The sequence below is a fragment of the Micromys minutus genome, assembly GCF_963924665.1.
Source record: "Micromys minutus genome assembly, chromosome: 10".
NCBI lineage: Eukaryota > Metazoa > Chordata > Mammalia > Rodentia > Muridae > Micromys > Micromys minutus.
The window spans coordinates 54498124-54518298 of record NC_137979.1 but is presented as its reverse complement, the minus strand read 5'-3'; the positions used below and the strand labels follow the sequence as shown (position 1 = coordinate 54518298).

Genomic DNA, 20175 nt, shown 5'->3' with positions numbered 1-20175 from the left:
GCTGTTAGCTGGTAACAGGCTTTGCTAGAGCCCATACCTCTCCTTGCACATGGGTTTAATGTTAACAAGTAGCTTAAGCATTAGTTCCTCAGGGAAGTCTTTGAGGCTTCAAAATCTGTCTGCTCTCGTCTGTTCTCACACAGTCCTCTATTTCCCTTCTCAGTCTGATCATACATATTGTTGCCATATGTTTAACACATGAGCCAAAGGCCCAGGTTCTGCTGGCAAACTGAGATTGAACTTCAGCTCTCTAAATGCTGAGCACATCTAAGTCCTTGACCTTACGGAGTTGATGTCAGAAGACAAAGATAAGCCTTCACAGAGCTGTCAAGACACGATTCAATAAATGTGGCCCATAAATGTGGAGCATTTTCACTAGAAGTCAATGAGGGCAATTAGAGGAGAGTCTAATACCAAATACAATGAAAACCACAGAAGGCTGTTCCCTAAGAGCACCTGGGCTGTGTTTCTCTTGGACACTTAGTTGAACTGCACACCTCTGCAGTTAACCATCTCTGAATGTCACTGTGCATCCACGTTTTGAAGGCAGGCCTTTGCAGAGTCCAACCTGTACTATTTTCAGTTTAGTCCAGTAAGCTGGATTTCACAAGCAACACTGTTTAAATCTCAGTTAGCACAGTACATTTTCTGTGCTATAGTTTACTAAACCACTTTCTGATTTTTAAAAGTGTCTTACTGAGTTCTAGCAATTCTTCATATGCATGGAATACATATCCATTGTCAGGCACACATTTTATGTTTTTTTTCTTAGCCTGTACCTTGCTCTTCCTACTTTCCACTTTGAGAAGATCTGAACCTTTGTTACAGTAGACCTAGGCCTTAATGGTTGAGACATCTTTATAGCCCTCTGGATATCTTTGAAGAACAAAAATTTTAATTTTTATGAAGTCTATCTCTGTCACTTTTTAATTTCATGTGTCATATGTTACCTATAGAAAGAAGTATTCTGCTTACTCAAGATCAAGACCATATTTTCCTGTGTATTCTCCTAGAATTTTGTACTATGTTTAGGACAATGGTTGATTTTCAATTGAATTCTGTATAAGCCTGTAATAAAGTTAAGGCTCATTGTCTAAGTATTCTATATCTATTTATAAAAATCCTATTCTATTCCCATTAACTTTTTAAAAATTATTGGATATTCTCTGTATTTACATTTCAGATGTTATCCATCTTCTTTCCAATCCCATTTCTCCTCCCCCTACTATTGCCTTCATGAAGGTACCCCTCTCACAACCACCCTCTCCTAACTCAGCACCTTAGCATTCCCCTACACTAGGGAAACTAGCCTTTGCTGGACCAAAGACCTCTCCTCCCACCGATGCCAGAAAATGCTATCCTCTGCTGCTTATGCACCTGGAGTCATGGGTCTCTCTATGGGAACTCATTGGTTGGTGTTTTAGTCCTAAAAACTGTGGTGGGTTTGGTTGGTTGTTAATTTTGTTCTTCCCATGGGGTTGCAGACCCTTTTAGCTCCTTCGGTCCTTTCTCTAGCTCCTGCACTGGGGTCTCTGTGATCAGTCTGATGATTAGCTTCAAGCATCCTCAACTGTAATGGTTCTGGCAGAACCTCTAAGGAGACGTCCATATCAAGTTCCTGCCAGTAAGTACTACTTGGCATCAGCAATAGTGCGTGGGTTCAGTGGCTGCATATGGGATGGATCCCCAAGTGAGGCAGTCTCTGAACGATCTTTTCTACAATCCCTGCTCCTCTATTTGTCCCTTTATTTCCTCCTGTGAGGAAATTTTGCTCTCCCTTCTAAGGACAGAGGCAACCATCTTCTGGACTTCCTTATCTTTGAGCTTTATAAGTTCTGTGAATTGTTTCTTGGGTGTTCTGAGCTTTTTGGGCTAGTATCTGCTTATCAGTGAGTACATACATGAGTGTTCTTTTGTGACTGGGTTACCTCACTCAAGATGATAGCTTCTAGTTCCATCCATTTGCCTAGGAATTTCATAGTCATTGTTTTTAATAGCTGAGTAGTACTCCATTGTGTATATGTACCACAATTTCTGTATTCATTCCTTTATTGATGGACATGTGGGTACTTTTCAGCTTCTGGTTATTATAAATAAGGCTGCTATGAACATGGTGGAACATGTGTCCTTGTTATATGTTGGAGCTCTTTTTGGGCATATGCTCAGGAGGGGTATAGCTGGGTCTTCAGGTAGTACTATGTCCAATCATCTGAGTAACAGCCAGACTGATTTCCAGAGTGGTTATACCAGCTTACAACCCCACCAACAGTGGAGGACTGTTCCTCTTTCTCCACATTCTTGCCAGCACTGGCTGTGACCTGGTCTTAGCCCATTCTGACTGGTGTGAGATAGGGTTGTTTTGATTTGCATTTCCCTGATGACTAAGGATGTTGAACATTTCCTTAGGTGCTTCTCAGCCACTCCATAGTCCTCTGTTGAGAATTATTTGTTTAGTTTAACTTTTTTACCCCATTTTAAAAATAGGATTATTTGACTCTCTAGAGTCTAACTTCTTGAGTTCTTTGTATATATTGGATACTAGCCCTCTATCAGATGTAGGATTAGTAAAGATCTTTCCCCAATCTATTGGTTCCTGTTTTGTCCTTTTGACAGTGTCCTTGACCTTAAAGAAACTTTGCAATTTCATGAGGTCCCATTTGTCAACTTTTGATCTTAGAGCATAAGCCATTGGTGTTCGGTTCAGGAAAATTTCCCCTCTGCCTATGTTTCTAAGCTCTTCCCAGCTTTCTGTTTTATTAGTTTCAGTGTACCTGGTTTTATATGGAGGTCTTTGATTTACTTGGACTTGAGCTTCGTAAAAGGAGATAAGAAAGGATCGATTTGCATTCTTCTGCTGCTGAGTACCAGTTGAACCAGCTTCTTGTGTTGAAGAGGCTGTTCTTTTTCTATTGAATATTTTTGGTTCCTTTGTCAAAGATCAAGTGACCATTTGGTGGCCAGTTAGTTAAGCCAAGTGTTACAAAAGAACAAAATCATTACAGCAAAACCAATGCACTATCTGATGTAAAACTGTTACAAATCACTGGTTGAAAAGGTGATGTGAAAATGTGAGGCTAAAAGAATTAAGAGCTAGTTTGTTGAGAAAGATTATAAAATGGCCTCCTGAATTACTTCATTCTTTTCTTTGTCAAAGATCAAATGAAAGCCTGGCTTCCTTTTATGCTTGTGCAAATCTTGTAAGTATGTCTTTCATAAAACTACAATCTCTCCAATAACTTCCTACCAAAAATGGTGCTATTTCCTGAACTGGGATAGTGGGATTAGGTAAGTTTCTTTCTCTTTCTCTTTTGTTTTGAGATCAGGTTTTTCTGTGTAGTCCTGGCTGTCCTGAAACTTGCTATGTAGTTTAGGTTGGCCTTGGACTCACAAAATATGCCTTACTCTGCCTCTGCCTCTTGAGTGTTGAAATTAAAGGTGCGTACCACCGTGCCTGACAATCAGTTAGGTTTCTAACACCAAACCAATCTGATTTCCTGCTTTGATTTCTGAGGTCTAGCAGGATCTTTAAAAGTAAACACCAATCTCAATGTCTGGATTCTTGACTAAAGTGCTGTCTAATTCCTTGACTATCTAAGCATACTTATTAGATATTACAGCTAAAACATGTTCAAACATTACTCTAGAAATTTTACAGTGTTTTATTTCAGTTTATAACCTAATAAAGTTGGACAACATGGGAATCCCATAAGTCTTTTGCAATTGGAGCCCAGTTACTCTCAGTAAGATTTCTATCCAATTTGAGTTAAGACATGATGACACGAGCTAGTACCTCATTGGCTCTATTTATAAGCTGTAAGTTTAGTTTAATTTAAAAATTGTATAAAAATAGATTTTAATCCTTTAGGTGTTGATCAATGACTTTTCTTTTGTTGTGTCTTCAGTTTTTATCACAATACTCTGCTTATGTTGTTAGTACTTAGTAAATGATTCACTTGAATATGAAGTAACCTGGTCAAATTTGTGATACAGTAATTTTAAGATCCCAGAGATTCAAATACCATCAAGACACCCAATAGAAGATGTATCCACATTTTCTTTGTCCTTTAACAGAGGTGATGCTAAACACACAGGTACCAATCATTGCACTGCACAACTGTCATAATCACTGATTTAAATATTGTTGAAATTTTAATTTTTTTTGTTAAGTGTAGCAAAGCTTTCACTGTGCAGGATCAAAAGCTGTATTCTTAAAGAGGACATTAGCTTTTGAGTAAGACAAAGTTAAAAGATTACCTGTGGGGCACTGAGCACTTCTGTATTTTCTTCCACCCCTCCCCCAACTACCCCTTCTCAGTGGATATAGTTGTCAGAACAAAGCGTGAGGCAAAACCCAAAACAAACCAACCAACCAAACAAACAAACTCCCTTCCCCTTCTCAAACCTCAAGAGTTACATCTGTAAGACAAACCTCTATTTTGTTATTCCTTTCTCCTCAAAGTTAATATGGGATTATCTTAAAACAAGGTTACTTGGAGGGCATCTCTGGATAATTCCCTTTAGAATGATCTAAGATGAAAGTATCTAAGTCAAGAAAAAAATGCTACATAACAAGGTCTTAGTTCTTTTGCACAATAGCATTCAAATAGCAAAGATATAATTTTTTCAAAATTCTTAATTTTCTTCCTGATATCATTGTTTTCATATGTATGTTGTGTGTATACACGTGCACATGTGTGCATGGTGTGTGTATTATGTAAATGTGTGTGCACATGTATGTGCATGTGAATGTGTATATGTGTATGTTGTATGTGGATGTGGATGTATGTGGTTGCCTGATTATTTGGACAGGTATACATGTATACAAGTGGGGATTAAAGGACAACTTGTGATGGTAGTCTCTCCTTCCACAAGTTGTTAGATTGGTATCAGTCCTTACTTGGTAAGCCATCTCACTGACCTAAGAGTTTAATTTTTATTAAATTAAGTACTATCAGCTTATTACGTTTTAATTCAACATAATCTTATAACTCATATAACTTGTAAGGACTGTTTCCAGAACAGTTAAGGTAACAGCAAAACCTTCAGACAGACAGACAGACAGACAGACAGACAGACAGACAGATTATCTAGATAGATGGTCTTCAGTAAGGAAACTAAATAACTGATCCTCTTTGTAAAACCTCATTGTATATTTTTCTCTAATGTTTTCAAGTCTAAGAATTAGAACTTACATCCTTTAAAAGTCTATTGTTCTGACTCTTGTGTTAAGTGTAACTTCTCTTTATGATGGATACTATAAAGTATATATTTAAAACACACATAGTAATTGGAAAGAAGACACTGAATGGAGAATACCACTGTAAAAAACCAGCTACCTGGGACAATGTTTTCCCAGGTTTGGCACATAGGCCACTGCAGTTATAACACTAGGGACTCAGGCTACATCATAAATTGGCAGAAGAGTCCAAAAGTCAATCTGATGCTGACTTTCAACGCAAACTTCCAGAGTGTAGTAGTAAAGGCTTGCACCAAGGAACCTGCAAACCGAGGCCAGGCAGTGTGTGAAAGTTTCTGATTCAGGGAAAAGAGGCCTAGAGCCCACTGTGTAACTGTAGAAGAGAAACCTCAGTTGCAATGGTGATGTTAGGACTTAGAGATGCCAGTAAGATTGGTCTGTACCAAGGGCATGGAACTGGATCAAAAGTGATCATGTGTGCTGCAGGTAAGATAACTGGATGGGGCAGGGCTATCTATGGCTACTGGAGGCCAGAATATCCTATCAGGAGCCATGGATTTCAAACATAAAGCTAGAGGGTTTGGTTTGCCCTAATAGGCTTGTATTTTGCCTCAATCATGTTTTGTTTTGTTTGATTTTGTTTTTCTCCATTCCTCTCCATTTCAATTTACTCTGTGGAATGAAGATTGAAAGTATATGATGCAAGTTTTTCTTTTATAGGGGCCCACATTAAGAGACCACCTTGAGCATTAAACTTTGAAGTGTAAGCTTTTGTTTTTTGTAAGTATATACTTTATTTTTAATCATTTGTATGTATGTATGGGTGTGTGCATGTGAAAAAAAGTAACTGCTGAGGACAGAGCTCCCTGGAATGGGAGTAACAAGCAGGTGAAAGCCTCCTAATGTGGGTGCTGGGAACCAAATGTGTGTCCTTAGCCAGAGCAGTACATACTCTGAAGCACTGGACCATCTCTCCAGGCCCACAATTTTAGGCTTTAAGCATTGTTAGATCTGTTATGATGTTGGAGAGTCTTATAAGTAAGATGAATGCATTTTGTGTTATGAGAGAGCAATTAGTCTTTGAGGGCAAAGGATGGAAGTTTACAGTTAAAAAGTGATTTGATGGGAGTTAACCCAAGAAGCTGCAGCCTTGTGATGATCAGTCATCATTGTCAGCATCACTGGATTTAAAATGACCACGAAGACAACCTTGGTATGTCTCCTGGTTTGAGTAACTGTGTTATGTGCAAATAAGATGTTGAGATAAGAGAAGCTTGATGAAAGGTTCCTGTTCTACTTTCCAAACTTTACATTAAGTAAGAGCAAATGTTCATAAACAATTACTATTTGAATGTCTTACAAATTAGTTTTAAGGTCATAGATTCTGAGCATAGAAAACACCTACAATCTAATGTCTTTCAAATGTTGCACATTAAAGCCTGTTCTCCCATTAAACACCCTTTTCACTACAGGCTTGCTCTGATTCCCAGCTCTTACCCTAATGTAGAATTTTCTTGCACATTTTACAGTTTTCTAGTTCCTTTTTGTCTTATTTTTACAAGAATAAGAAAAGCTCCCATTAATTAATGACAAAATGACTTATCTTTTGTGATTGATCTTTCTTAGAGCTGAAGAAAGTATACAGTAAATACTGCTAAAATATATGCTGACACATCTACTAACAATTTTTTATCAAAAACAGATATCTGGAGATTAACATCATCCATTTATGACCTTTCTCTGTGATGTTAAACTTCAAATACAACGTGGAATGGGCCATTAGCTAACATTTATGCATGGAACTTATGACACTGTTTTCAAGAAGTTTCTAATATATGTATTTACTTCAGTTCACTTTAATAGAATAGCTGGGGTTGAAAAACACCTTAATCCCTATTATATAAAATTATAAATTTGAAAAATATAGGCCTAAACTACAAATCCTTAAAATTTCATTTAGAAAGCTGCTAAAATTCCCATTCAAGAATATGAGAACCACTATCATATTTAACTGTCAAAAATCAGATTCAAATATATGATATTTTATGAGGTATTTTCAATGACCTTGGGTTGTTTCCTTGATGTGTTCTGAGGATGTCTATTGATTTGTTAAAATTATGCAGTGGAAACAAATGTATTTTCTTTGCCAAAAAATACCATAGATGAATATTAAATATACTTCTGCTAGCCAAAATTCACATCTGTATACACTTAAACTCCAGCTCTTCTTTTTTTTTCAACAGTAATTTGTAATACCTTCTGAAACACACAGAGAAATGTCATTCGATAGTCTACACCTGCGTGAGCTACTAATTATAAATACAGTGCTACAGGCTATGCAGCTACAGGAATCCGTCAGTACAGTCTGAACTGTGGGGTATGTAAGTCACATGTGTAAGTGTTAGTAAGCTGTGAGTGTGTGTCTGGTACAAAGTACTGCAATACCGTGAAGATTTTAAAGAATATAAAGTTCAAACTCTAGTGCTGTAAGCAACCAATTATGAGAAAAAATACATTAAGAAGAGTTTAACTTAAGAGACTGAAACTTCCTACAATTTTGGGACTCAAATAATTTGAAGAGTTTTCATTGAACAAAACTAATATTTAAAAATATTTAGAAAAATTTACTGAGAATGCCAAATATCACACGAATAGTTTAAGATGCTAAATTCATAAGTGTGGGAAATTAGTACATTTGGCTAGATGGTAGAGAAGAAAATACGCTGAGTTTGATGTCTAAAGTGTGATTTACAAACCCTTACAAGTAACTAAAATGAATACAATATAACAATATAATATGTAAATTTTAATTTTATATTTTATTTTTTCAAAATACCAATGACTTTTCAATACTTAAAGTAACTTAAATACAGGGGTTTAAAAATATAACTTTTCCTATCTTCTTTTTATGTATAATGTTTTCATTTTTAATAATCACATGTGTATTAGTCGCTTTACACATTGCAAGAATAAAAATACCTGACTAAAGCAGTGTAAAGAAGGAGGGGTTATGCCAGCTCCCCTTTCAGAGTGTAGGCAGCTATGTTGAGAGTGGGTGGGGGAAGAGGTGGAGGCTGAGGTCAGGCTTGTGTTCATCATCCTTTCTGTTTATTCAGTTCAGGGTCCCAACCTTCAAATTGGTACTGCCCACATTTTGGGTGTCTCCCAACCTCAGTTAACAATCTAGAAATATTTCAGACATGCTCAGAAAGTTGTCTCCAAGAGATCTTAAGTCTCATCAATTTGTTATCATCAAGGTGACATACAATAACTTAGAAAACAAATTTCAATAAATTGGAAAATAAGTAATAAATCAGCGGGATGGTGGTGGTGCACACCCTTAATCCCAGAACTTGGGGGGCAGAGGCAGGCAGGTTTCTGTGATTTTGAGATCATCCTGGTCTACACAGCAAGTTCCAGTTCAGCCAGAACTATATAGTGTCTCAAAAACCAAAAATGAACAGATCAATTTCTAGATACATATGGTCTACCAGAATTAAGTCTAATGGAAATGAAGAGCTGTAGTTAGTGAAACAGTAATAGAACTTTTCCAACTATCACCAGGGTAGGTCAAGATGGATTCACTGCTGAATTCTACCAGACCTTAGGAACACTCAATTAGAAAATCATCAAATATTCCATTAAAAAGTAAGTCAGTAGTGTTAGCAAATTTATTTTATAAAGTTTGTACTATTCTGATACAAAAATGTGAAAAAAACATGACAAAGAAGAAAATATCAGGAGATCTCCTCGATGACATGGACACACAAATTCTGAATAAATACTTGCCACGTTGGCTAAGGTGTGCTTCAGTGGATAAGAGCACATATTACTCTTCCATAGGACCTGAGAGCTTCAGGTCCAGTCATCTGGGTCTGGTGGCTCATAACTGCTTGTAACTCCAGCTTTTGGAATCTGGCACTTGTAACTTCTGTGTACCTTTACTCATATGTGCATGTCTACATCTCCACATATACATTAAAAGATCTTTAAAAAATATAAAAATACTTGCAAACCTAATTTCACTATATATCAAAAAGATATAATTACCATATGAATAATCACCATATCCAAATAGTTTTCATTCCTGGGATGCAAGGATGTTTCAATATATGCAAATCAATGAATATAATGCATCATATTAACAAACTGAAGGACTGAATCATATGACTATCTGAATAGATTCATAAAATGCCTTTACGCACACAGAAGAAACAGAAATAGAAAAAAAAAAAGACCTATAACTTAACATAGTAAAAATTGTAAATGTGTTCTGGTTGGTTTTGTGTCAACTTGACATGAGCTGAAGTTATCACAGAGAAAGGAGCCTCCCTTGAGGAAATGCCTTGAGATCTAGCTGTAAGACATTTCTTAACTAGTGATCAAGGGGGGAGGGCCCATTCCATTGTGGGCTGTGCCATCCCTGGGCTGGTAGACCTGGGTTCTATAAGAAAGCAGGCTGAACAAGCCAGGGTAAGCAAGCCAGTAAGTAACATCCCTCCATGGCCTCTGTATCAGCTCCTGCTTCCTGCCTTGCTTTAGTTTCAGTCCTGACTTTCTTTGGTGATGAACAGCGATATAGAAGTGTAGCTGAATAAACCTTTTACTCCCCAACTTGCTTCTTGGTCATGATGTTTTGTCCAGGAATAGAAACCCTGACTAAGGCAAAATGACAAAGTAATAGCCAACATTATACTGAATAGACAAAAGTTCTAAGCATTTCTTTTCAAATCAAGACTAAGACTTAAATGTTTATTTTCTCTACTCTTATTCAGTTTAGTCTTTGAAGTCTTAGCTAGAGAAATACAAGAGTAAAATAAATGGATAGCAATGAGAAAATAAAATATTGTTAATTTCTATAGGGGATGGTTCTACACATAAGTAAGTGACCCTGAAGATTCCATTAGAATACCTAGAACTGACAACACTTTCAGTGAAATAGAACTAAAAAAGCCATTAAGATACAAAAAGTAGTTGGTGAGAAAAGAATAAGAAAACCGACATTCACAATCCTTTAAAAATACATAAGAATAGAGAAAACCAAGAAAACAAAAGATGTCTAAAATAAAAAATTTAAAACACTGAAAAAAGTAATTAAAGAATATACTAGAAGATTAAAAAGGTCATAAGGAGACCATGCCTCAGCTAGGTATCTTAAATCACTAAATAAAATCTCCAGTGCCAGGAATGGGTTATACATTATCGAGTCTTTGGTCAACTGGGTGTTATAGATACCCCCTCACACCTACAACATAACAAGCTATTGTAAAGTCTCCATGACCTGACAGTTAGGCCCTATTTCCATAACTACCACTTCCTTATGTCATTAAACATAGAAAATTAAACTGGTGCCCAACTAGAAGCTTCATCCCTCCACTGACTAGGACTCATAATTTGCATAACACAAAAGGAGAGATAGAACCATCAGTATCACCCAGTTACAAACCCTATGATCTATGACAGAGACTGACTACAAGATACACTAGTGCAATAGTAACACAAATGTTAGGGAAACAAGCAGGCACTTTCTGTCTGGTTTGAAGGTCCACTACACAAGATGGAACACATACCTGAAACTGCTATAGTGGCCAAGAACATGAGACTAGACAGTCCATGGTCCTAGGAGAAAAATCTACTACTATTATTCTGCTAAAGGAACAAAGTCATAGCATGAGTCCTAAATGGCATGCGTCTACACCCTCAGACCAAAGTATCACTCAGTCATCCTCAGAGAAGCTTCTACAGTAGATGGTAATTAACTAGACATTCATAACTAGACAATGGCAGAGTGTGGCATTAAATCAACCTATATACTATAAGGATGTGTTATCATCAGAATGGAAGCCAGTGTAAGTTTTGCATTGGGGATACGTATTTGTTTATGTATTCACAGGAAAGAAAAGCTGTGAATCCTACTGGAACAGATAAAGATTAGAATTGAGCAGAAGTTTCCTAAAAACCTTGGTCACTAACCTAGAAAATGTTTATTTCATTGCAAATGTCTCTTTCTAATTTCTTATTACTCACAGCACAATTAGTGGCTTCAAACAAAGGGTAGGGGAAAATGACAGATTTGAGAATCCTGGAGTTTGGTTTCTTTAAAACACACAGAAATCTTATAGGAATGTACTTTTGTTTTATTCCCAGGTATAGAGAGATGGGCTGTTTTGGACTGTCTGCAGCAGCTGACTACAATTTGCCTCATAGCATGGTTCTGCCAGCTGCAGATAGTTTCTGAGATTTTGTGATGTTTGGAATTCTGAGAAATTTCTAGAGAATATATAAATGCTAGAGCCACAATAGGCATTATGAGTGGTTGATGGTCATTCAGGTTGAGGTTTGTTAGTAGTCGTGGTCAAGGAAGGAACAATAGAAATTAGAAATAAGAACTTTGATTCAGTGATTTTCTGTGTGTGTACATGTATGTACGAATGTGTCTGTGTCTGTCTGTCTCTGTCTCTTCTTTATCCTCCTTTCTTATCTAGTGATACAGGGTAAAAGATGAATGGTGGGAAAGAAAAGAACCCACAAAGTAGCAAAGACCAGCTACAGTAATATAGTAAAAATGACCGTATCATCACAAGAAATATATTTGCACTTTTATATCTTTATATTTCAGCTTACTCTATCATATAGACAGATGATCTTGTTATTTATTAAAACCAACTAAACCCCAAAATGATAGTTGTTACAGAACCATGCTCATTATCGAATCATTTATAATTGCCTAAAGGTGGAAGCAAACCAGGTGTCCATCAATAGATACGAAGATAATGTGATATATCCACACAATGAATTTGGACATAGGCTATGGCACCCCAGTATCAGGTGAACTACATCAGTCACAAAATGGTATCTACTCAATGATTCCTTTGTACCAGATACCTGGAGGAGTCAATATAACACACAGAAACATAATTAGAGTAGGGGCTAGCAAGGGCTGGGGAGAATTAATGGTGAACTATTACTGGAAATATACTATTTTGGTTTTGTGAGGTTAAGTGTTCTGGAGATGAAAATGGGAACAGCTACACAATTTAAGTATACTTAATGCTATGGTACTATATAATAAGAATGTTTAAATTTTATATTTTGTCATATATTTAAATCCAATTTAATACTAATTAATATAATGAAAGTGAATAAAAAATGAGAAAAGGTTAAAAAAAAAGAAATGGGAGATATGCAAATATTTTTCCAAAAGGCATGAAACTGTAGCAAAACTTTTTGGGAGGGCAATGGTACTTTGTAAAATTTTAAGTAATGTGTAAATATAATTAACTTACAATCTATCATTTCTAGAAAATTATGCTCAATTCCTTCTATTCACTTTAATTTTGAGACACCATCCTAGATGTTTTCAAGGAAATTCAGTCCAACAAAGTTACATAATTTAATTTCAGTTAAGTGTAATGATGGTTGTTTCTAATATTAAGCCTTCCCTCCCACTCTAATTAATCTTTTTAATGGGAAGTGCTGTGTTCATATCCCAATGTCTAAATTTAGGTTATTATGAGGATTGGGGTATTTTAAAAATCTCCACCTCAGGCATAGAGGTATCTGTTTTTCATTCTTACCGTATTTTCTTTGGGGATGGATGGTCCTGTGTCCCTCAGGGGTCTCATACTGTCTGCCTGCTTGGCTGGTGGGGCATTATACTTCTTTCCTTTTATTCCTGTTAGTTCCAGGGCCTGTCTTTCCTTGGGAGATAGGAGCTCTAAGGTTAGACCCACTAGGATACCAGAGGTGATCCCAGAGGTGATGACACCACCATAAGACTATGGGGCAGGCAAAGCCTTGGTGCCTTTCTTCAATATGCCTCTACCCTGACAAGTGACTTGCATCCAGTAGTTCCACATCTCCCAGGGCTGGGTGAAGACAGTGACATCACAATCACTTCGATTGTTTTCAGATAATAGCTGGCAAAACTTAGAGCTTAGGAGCCAGTACATTCTGTTTTCTATGGTTGATTTCCTAGGAGAAAGATCAGAAACAGGCAGAAGCTATCCCAGGGCTGGGACAGAGAACAATATGAACATATAGTGACTCCTAAACATTCCTGTTCAGCTTACCAAGTACTTATACATTTAGAAAACCAGAAAATCACACAAAGTGTGATCCAACCATACCCTTCCACATGTTCAAGTGTGTGAGCCTTTCTTTTCCATGTCTTGCTCTGCAGTGTATACCACGATGACTAATTTCAAAATACAACTAAAATCTCACCACCTTCTGCTTGGTCTCACCCACCCACATTTCTCACTTGTAGGACCAAAAGTAGCTTTTTAGCCATCTTCCTACATTGCTCTCAGACAGCTAGGTTTTCCCTTCGAGAAACATTCTCATGTCTCCTTTTACTCAGGGTCAAATCCAAATCCTTGCCTCCATGAAGAACAGATCAGTGTTCTAGAACTCTGGTGGCATCTCATCCCATTATTTCTCTCTGTTCACACCATGCTTGCTCCAAGCTGCTCCTTGGCCGTATAAGTTCTGTCTTTTGCCTTGAGGTCTTCACACGGGCTGTTTAGGTTTTAGAGATCCCTTTAGCCAGAAACTGACATAGCCTATAACAATTTCATCTCAATGAACTGAGAGGTGGGTGTGCTGTTTAAATAGTCCCATTACTGGTACTTCGGGAGTTATCAATCTTCTGTATCATTACATTAGACAAGTTAAAATTATATAAGTCATTTATGTATCACAGCATACAGCCAAGAGTTCCTGTTAAATCAACTGTGACCTGATATCTGCTTTGCCCTAACTAACCAGGGCTGTAGGCAACATAGGTATCAAATGTGCAGAGTGTTTGTGTATGTGAGAGAGTTGTAGACTGTCCTTCATCTCCTTATTCCTCTCTGATTCTCCTACATCCTCCTCCCTCTTCCAATGATAGCTTCTTTCTGCCTTTTAGCACTATGCAAGGCAACAGACCCATGTTTTCTAAGCTGTGGCCCTAATACCCAGGTTTTTTTTTCAGTGGCTTAGAACCATACAGGAAAATCCCTACAGCTCTTCCTTAAAAGGAAATTACTAGTTTCCTCAGTGCCAACTGAGACAGCAACCTTTAATGCAGGGATGAAATCACTACATTGGGATGAGGGGATACCAAGAAACTAGGTGCTTCCGTGATCTTTTACAACAGTATTCCTTGCCCTGTCTAGCTCCTCTATGATAGTCACCTAATAACTCCAGACTGTTACACAAGAGAGAAATAAATTCTGCTGTCTAGTTTATCACTGTATTTTAAAAGTCTTTTGTTTTTTATAAAAACTTGGTCTTACTGTAATACAGAGGAACAGTAATTTTTTTGCATACATACTCTAAGTTTTTTATCTTGTCACTTCTTCTTTTTAAAAGACTTTTATCTTTTTCTTTTGTATTGGATATTCTCGGAATTCTCATGTCAAAAGTTATCCACTTTTCCCCCATTCCTATCCCCCTCCCCCTCTCCTTGTTTCCAAATTTTTTCCTTCAACTTATTAATACAGTGACTTACACTAACAGTTTATGATATCAAACCATGTTTGCATTTCTGGAAAAAAACCATGTGATTATGACATAAAATGTTATAAAATTGTAAATAAATTTTGTCCATTGAATTTAAAAAATGTTCACAATTAAGATAATTTCTAGAGGTATGCCTTTTTTGAAGTGTCGATTACTTATGCCATATTAGCTAATAGGTCCTAGTCAAAGGGATGAGTGATCTTCAGGTCCACTGCATAAGAGTAAAAGAGATATACAGCTATAGTGCTAATCTTAAACATTCACAAATATCAAAACCGTGTGTGCATGAGCCATAAATGCTTATTTGTGTCATTTGATAGCAGCTCTTTCAATTTGAACTAAAACCTGAAGATAACAAATGAATTCAAGTAAGTTCCCAAGTCAAAATAAAATGTTTTACTACACTAACCTAACAGTTTTTCATTTATTCTAGCTATTAAGTTTTGGCTTATGAGCATCCAAACAGAGACATCTAATGAATGGCAGAATCCTCATTTTTAAATGGTTTTACTAGAACAGTAGAAAGCTAGGCTGGAGAATAATGACGATTCTCTGATTTATAAACTTCAAATCCTTAATTTAAAATTAAGCAGTCACATATATTTTTGAAAAATTTCAAACAACTTTGTTTTGTTTTGTTTTGTTTTGTATTGAGATAAGGCTTCCTTCATGTATTTCAGACTGGCTTGAACTTGTTATATAATTAAGTCTGAACTTAGGATTCCTGGACTTTTGGCTTATGCCTTCTAAGTACAGGGACTATTGATTTGTTCCCCAGGGTTTGGAGAAAAGAAGAATGCTCTTTAACTTACTGCAGAGGCTGAGGGAGGGAGAGCAGAAGACAGGGAGCATGCAAACCTTGAAGAAAAGAGCAGCCTGCTTTAGCTCCATCTGAGACTTCCCATTAGTACTGAGCTTGGCAGTCCCACCAGGTAAGATGGACCCTTTGCTCAATGAATGTGCAAGCAATCTGAGTTGGTTGTATCTTCTAGGCACTAATTCTCTGCCAAATGTTGAATTAACTGCTAAAGATCTTTTCCTATACCCTAGCCCACTTCTTTGCTTGTAGATAGTGTCCTTTGCTCTGCATAGAACTTTTACCTCATGAGATTCTATTTATTAACTGTTGCTCTTAGTGCCTGCACTGTGTCTTATTTAGAAAGCCTCTTAATTTTCAAGTCTATTCTTTACTTTTTCTTCTATCAGATTTTGAATATCTGGTCTTATGTTAAGGTTCTTGATTTATTAGGAGTTGAATTTTGTTCAAGGTGATAGATACGCATCTATTTTAATTTTTTAAAAATGTATTTATGTATATGAGTACATTGTAGCTGTCTTCAGACACACCAGAAGAGGGCACTAGATCTTATTACAGATGGTTGTGAGCCACCAAGTGGTTGTTGGAAATTGACTCAGGTCCTCTGGAAGAGCAGCAGTGCTCTTAAATCTGAGCCATCTTCCCAGCCCTTTTATTTTCATTCTTTTACATGCAGCTATCAGGTTTGTCCAATGCCATTGTTGAAGACACTGTTTTTACTCCAATGAGTATTTTTGGCTTCTTTGTTAATCAATCAACCAACCAACCAACCAACCAAACAACCAACCAAACAACCAACCAACCAATCAGGTGTTTGTGGGTGAATGGAGTTATGTCCAGGTCTTTAACTATTTCATTAATCAACCCAACTGTTACCATGCCAATGCCCTGCTATTTTTCTGACTATAACTCTGAGGCACAACTTGAAATCTGGGATAGTGATAGTACCAGCAGTTATGTTATTTTATTAATCAAGATTCTTTTTACCTAGCAACCTATCCTTTTTTTAAAAAGAAAATTGTTTGTGTGAGTGTGTGTGTGTTTCTATGAGAAGTTTACTTTTTTTTTTTCAATTTCTGTGTGTAATTCTGTAGGGATTTTGATAGGGATTGCACTCTTAGGATGGCCATTTTCATAGTATTGCTCCTACTGATCCATGAGCATGGCAGATCCTCCCATTTTCTGATGGCTTCTCCAGTGTTGTAAAGTTTTTACTATATAGGCCATTCACTTGCTTGGTTAGAGTTACTCCTAGATACATTTTAAAGCTATTGTGAAAGGTACTGTTTCCATGATGTCTTCTCAGTATGTCTGTACATAAAGCATAAGTGAAAGAAACTCTTCTCTTTTGTTAAATAAATGAATGCCCAGAAATGACTCTGGTTGATTTAGGGAACTTCTTATGGGACAGGTGCTTCACAGGAACAGGATAAAGTAGGAAAGAGTGAAAATTGATGCTCAAAAAAGGACAGAAAAGAGGAGGAAATAAACAAGAATATATTGTCTCATGCTACAGAGGAGAGAAACTAATTTAGTTGTAATATTTCATTTGGTATTCTGTCAAAAAATAAAAATCTTAGCTTTTAGTAAGACAAAAATAACTCACCATTTAGAGGAAGTTAACCATAAAAGTTACCGCACACATTAAAATTTTAACCCTTAGGGACTGGATGGGTGGCTCAATGGGTAAAGCATTTGCTACACAAGCATGAAGACCTGAGTTTGGATCCCTGGGACTCAATAAATCTAGGTAGGGATGGTGTTTGTTTGTAATCCAAGCAGGCAGGGAATGCAGATAAGAATTCCTAGAGCACACAGTACTTACTAGATCAAGCACGGAGCTCTGGGTGTCATGGCGGATGGTACCCCAAAATATAAGAACAATCTAGGAAATACCAGTCCACACCTCTAGCTTCTAAATGCGATTATATACATGTAAATAATGCAGTTACACCCACACATTTGGCCCTACACGTGAGCACACACACATATAGAGTACACACATACACAAACATGCACACAATCCATGCCTCACCATAAGTGAATAGTTATTTGTTGTACTCAAGTTCTGTATCATTCCTAGATTTTCCAAGGTTGCATTATGAAATTTTTCTTCCACAAATCCTTGTTATGCTTAGAGGTGCCATAGTAGCCCATTATAGCTCATAGACCCACAGGAAAAGGACAAATCTAAGTTCATTATCTGGAAGATATAATATAGATTAGCCTGGGTGTTATTTGTCAATTTATATAAATCTCAATGTTGAATTTAAAAAAAATTTAAAGATCTTATTTATTTAGTCATGTATGTGAGCACACTGATACTGTCTTTAGACACACCAGAAGAGGGTATCAGATCCCATTACAGATGGTTGTGAGCCACCATGTGGTTGCTGGAAATTGAACTCAGGACCTCTGGAAGAGGAGTCAGTGCCCTTAACTGCTGAGCCATCTCTCCAGTCCACTGAATTTAAAATTTTTTAATCAAAGGAAAAAGTCAGAAAAAAGATCAAAGAAAGAAGAGAACTGAAATTAGAAATCCCTTTAAAGCTAAAATGACAATGTCTTTATATGTTAATATTAATCCTTTAATTACAAGTTTCAAAGGTCTGAGTAGTTTCTATGACCTTAGTTTTGGGTAATTATGCCATATGAGGCATTCCTTAAATTTGAAAAAGATGTTGAGTTGTTGTTCAGAATCTTTTAATGACTTTAGGTTGGCAGATTTCCAGAATAATCCTTCAGATATCATTTATTATGGACTGGGGACCTAAACTGGTAGATGTATGTCAAACTCATAAGAGGTTTTCACTTTGTATACTGCAAACAATCATTTGTCAATATGTTAGAATATCAAAATGTTAAATTTTAAACAGTTATTTCTAGGTGAGAACTTGTAAAAAGAGCAAGACAGGTAATAGTAGACTGTACACAAATAAAAGCATCTGTGTACCATATAATGAAAAGGCATGCACCAAGAATATTTGCCACAATGGTAAGATTTCTATCACTAAAAGTAGAAGGAATTTATATATGTTCATGAAAAAACAGGGAAGAGAAACTGTCAAAAAAGGGCACTAACAGACAATTTTACAGAAAATGAAATATACATTCCACAGATTAGGTATAAATATCCAGTCTCTGGATAATAACCATTTTTCACAAAAATATTTTCATAAAAAAATAAAGGAAGCATAAACAATGCTATGGGCATATTAAGCACCAGCAAATGTCCACAGGGAAATGAAAGGTAAGCTAAGCTTACTGAACTGCCATAGGACCTTGTGATTTTATGGGAATTTTAACTAAGGAGAAAGAAAAATTGGAAGCGTTGACAAAAATCTGTGGACATGTCAGTATCTATATTAAAAATTAAAAGCTCAAATATTTCAAAGTTAAACAACACAATTATGCTGTTTTCACAAATAAAATAACATAACACAAATTATAGCTTTAAAGAATTCCAAAAGGCAAATGAAATATCTTTAGCATGATTTGAAGAACAGCAGGAGACAAAGCCTCTTAGCAAGATCTCAGCAGCTCACGTGGAACCTGTAATTTCCATAGTATGTAACTGAGAGAGTGACTATAGTTAATCTGAATTCAATAGAATTGAGTAAAATCGTGTAGAGGAGCCTTTATCTTGCTACCATTTAATGGAGTTCAAAGGGAATTCTTTATTAAAGTTCCTTCTACTTGTCCTGTGGGTGATGGGCATGTCTCTTGTCACGTACACAATGTACACTAGTCTGGACAGTCTGCTGCCACAGTGCTCGGCTAACTGCTCGAGGGCACCAGCATTACTATCTCAACTGTTTTGATGGCAGGCTCACCAACACCCCACAACATCCCACATACCCGTTCACAAGGCACCTCAGCCTGATTGGATCCTGCAGGTCTCACCTGCTGCTCTCAAGCTCTTTCCAGCAGAGCATTTCCATGTGTCTACAGGCTTCACCACGACTGCCTCAGGCTTGCTCTCTTTTGCTCTAGCACATATAAACTAAGAATAAATCCTGTCAGGTCTACCTTTCAAACATACCCTGGTCAACTTAAAGAAACAAACAAACAAACAAACAAACAAACAAACATACAAACTAGCCAACCCAGCTGCTGCTGTAATTCTCAGGTCTAAGCTCGTCCAGGTCTGTTTTAGTTATTGTAGTTCTTCACGGTTGGTCTTTCCCTCCCTCTCTACCCTCCCACTAGTCCGTTTTCTTCATGGAGAGGTCCCACTTCACACAGTGGCAAGTCAGATCACATCACTGCCCTGTGTCGAGCATACAAGCCTCCTCTTCTCACAGTTACAGCAAAGACCATGGCAAGCTCAGGACCTGGGCTGGGGCTCTGAGGCCCTCCTCTCTGAGTTCTTCCTGGACACATGTGCAGCTAAACTAGCTCCCTCCCTGCCTTTCTTAGCAGCCAGGCACACTTGCAGCCCTTTAGAGCCCTCACTACTTACTTGTGAGCTCATAGCTATCCCGCTAAGGGCAAAGTATGTTAAAATCTGACGTCCATGTGAATTAGGACTAAGGCAAAGGCCTAGGCTCAGTCTGTAAAATTTGTGCAGTACTGTCTAGAGTGATTGTGTTCACTCTTTCAGGAAAGGAAATGGATAAGAGAAGTAGAGGTTGAACAGAATTAGATGATCTTA

The 20175-nt window shown here is 37.0% G+C and overlaps 1 protein-coding gene across 1 annotated transcript in view; it reads right to left on the bottom strand.

Annotated features, from left to right (window-relative positions):
• CEP112 (centrosomal protein 112) overlaps positions 1-20175 on the bottom strand; it is a gene marked incomplete at its 5' end in the record, with an annotated part of 392261 nt that overhangs the window by 140478 nt on the left and 231608 nt on the right. The gene's annotated exons all lie outside the window — the stretch shown is intronic.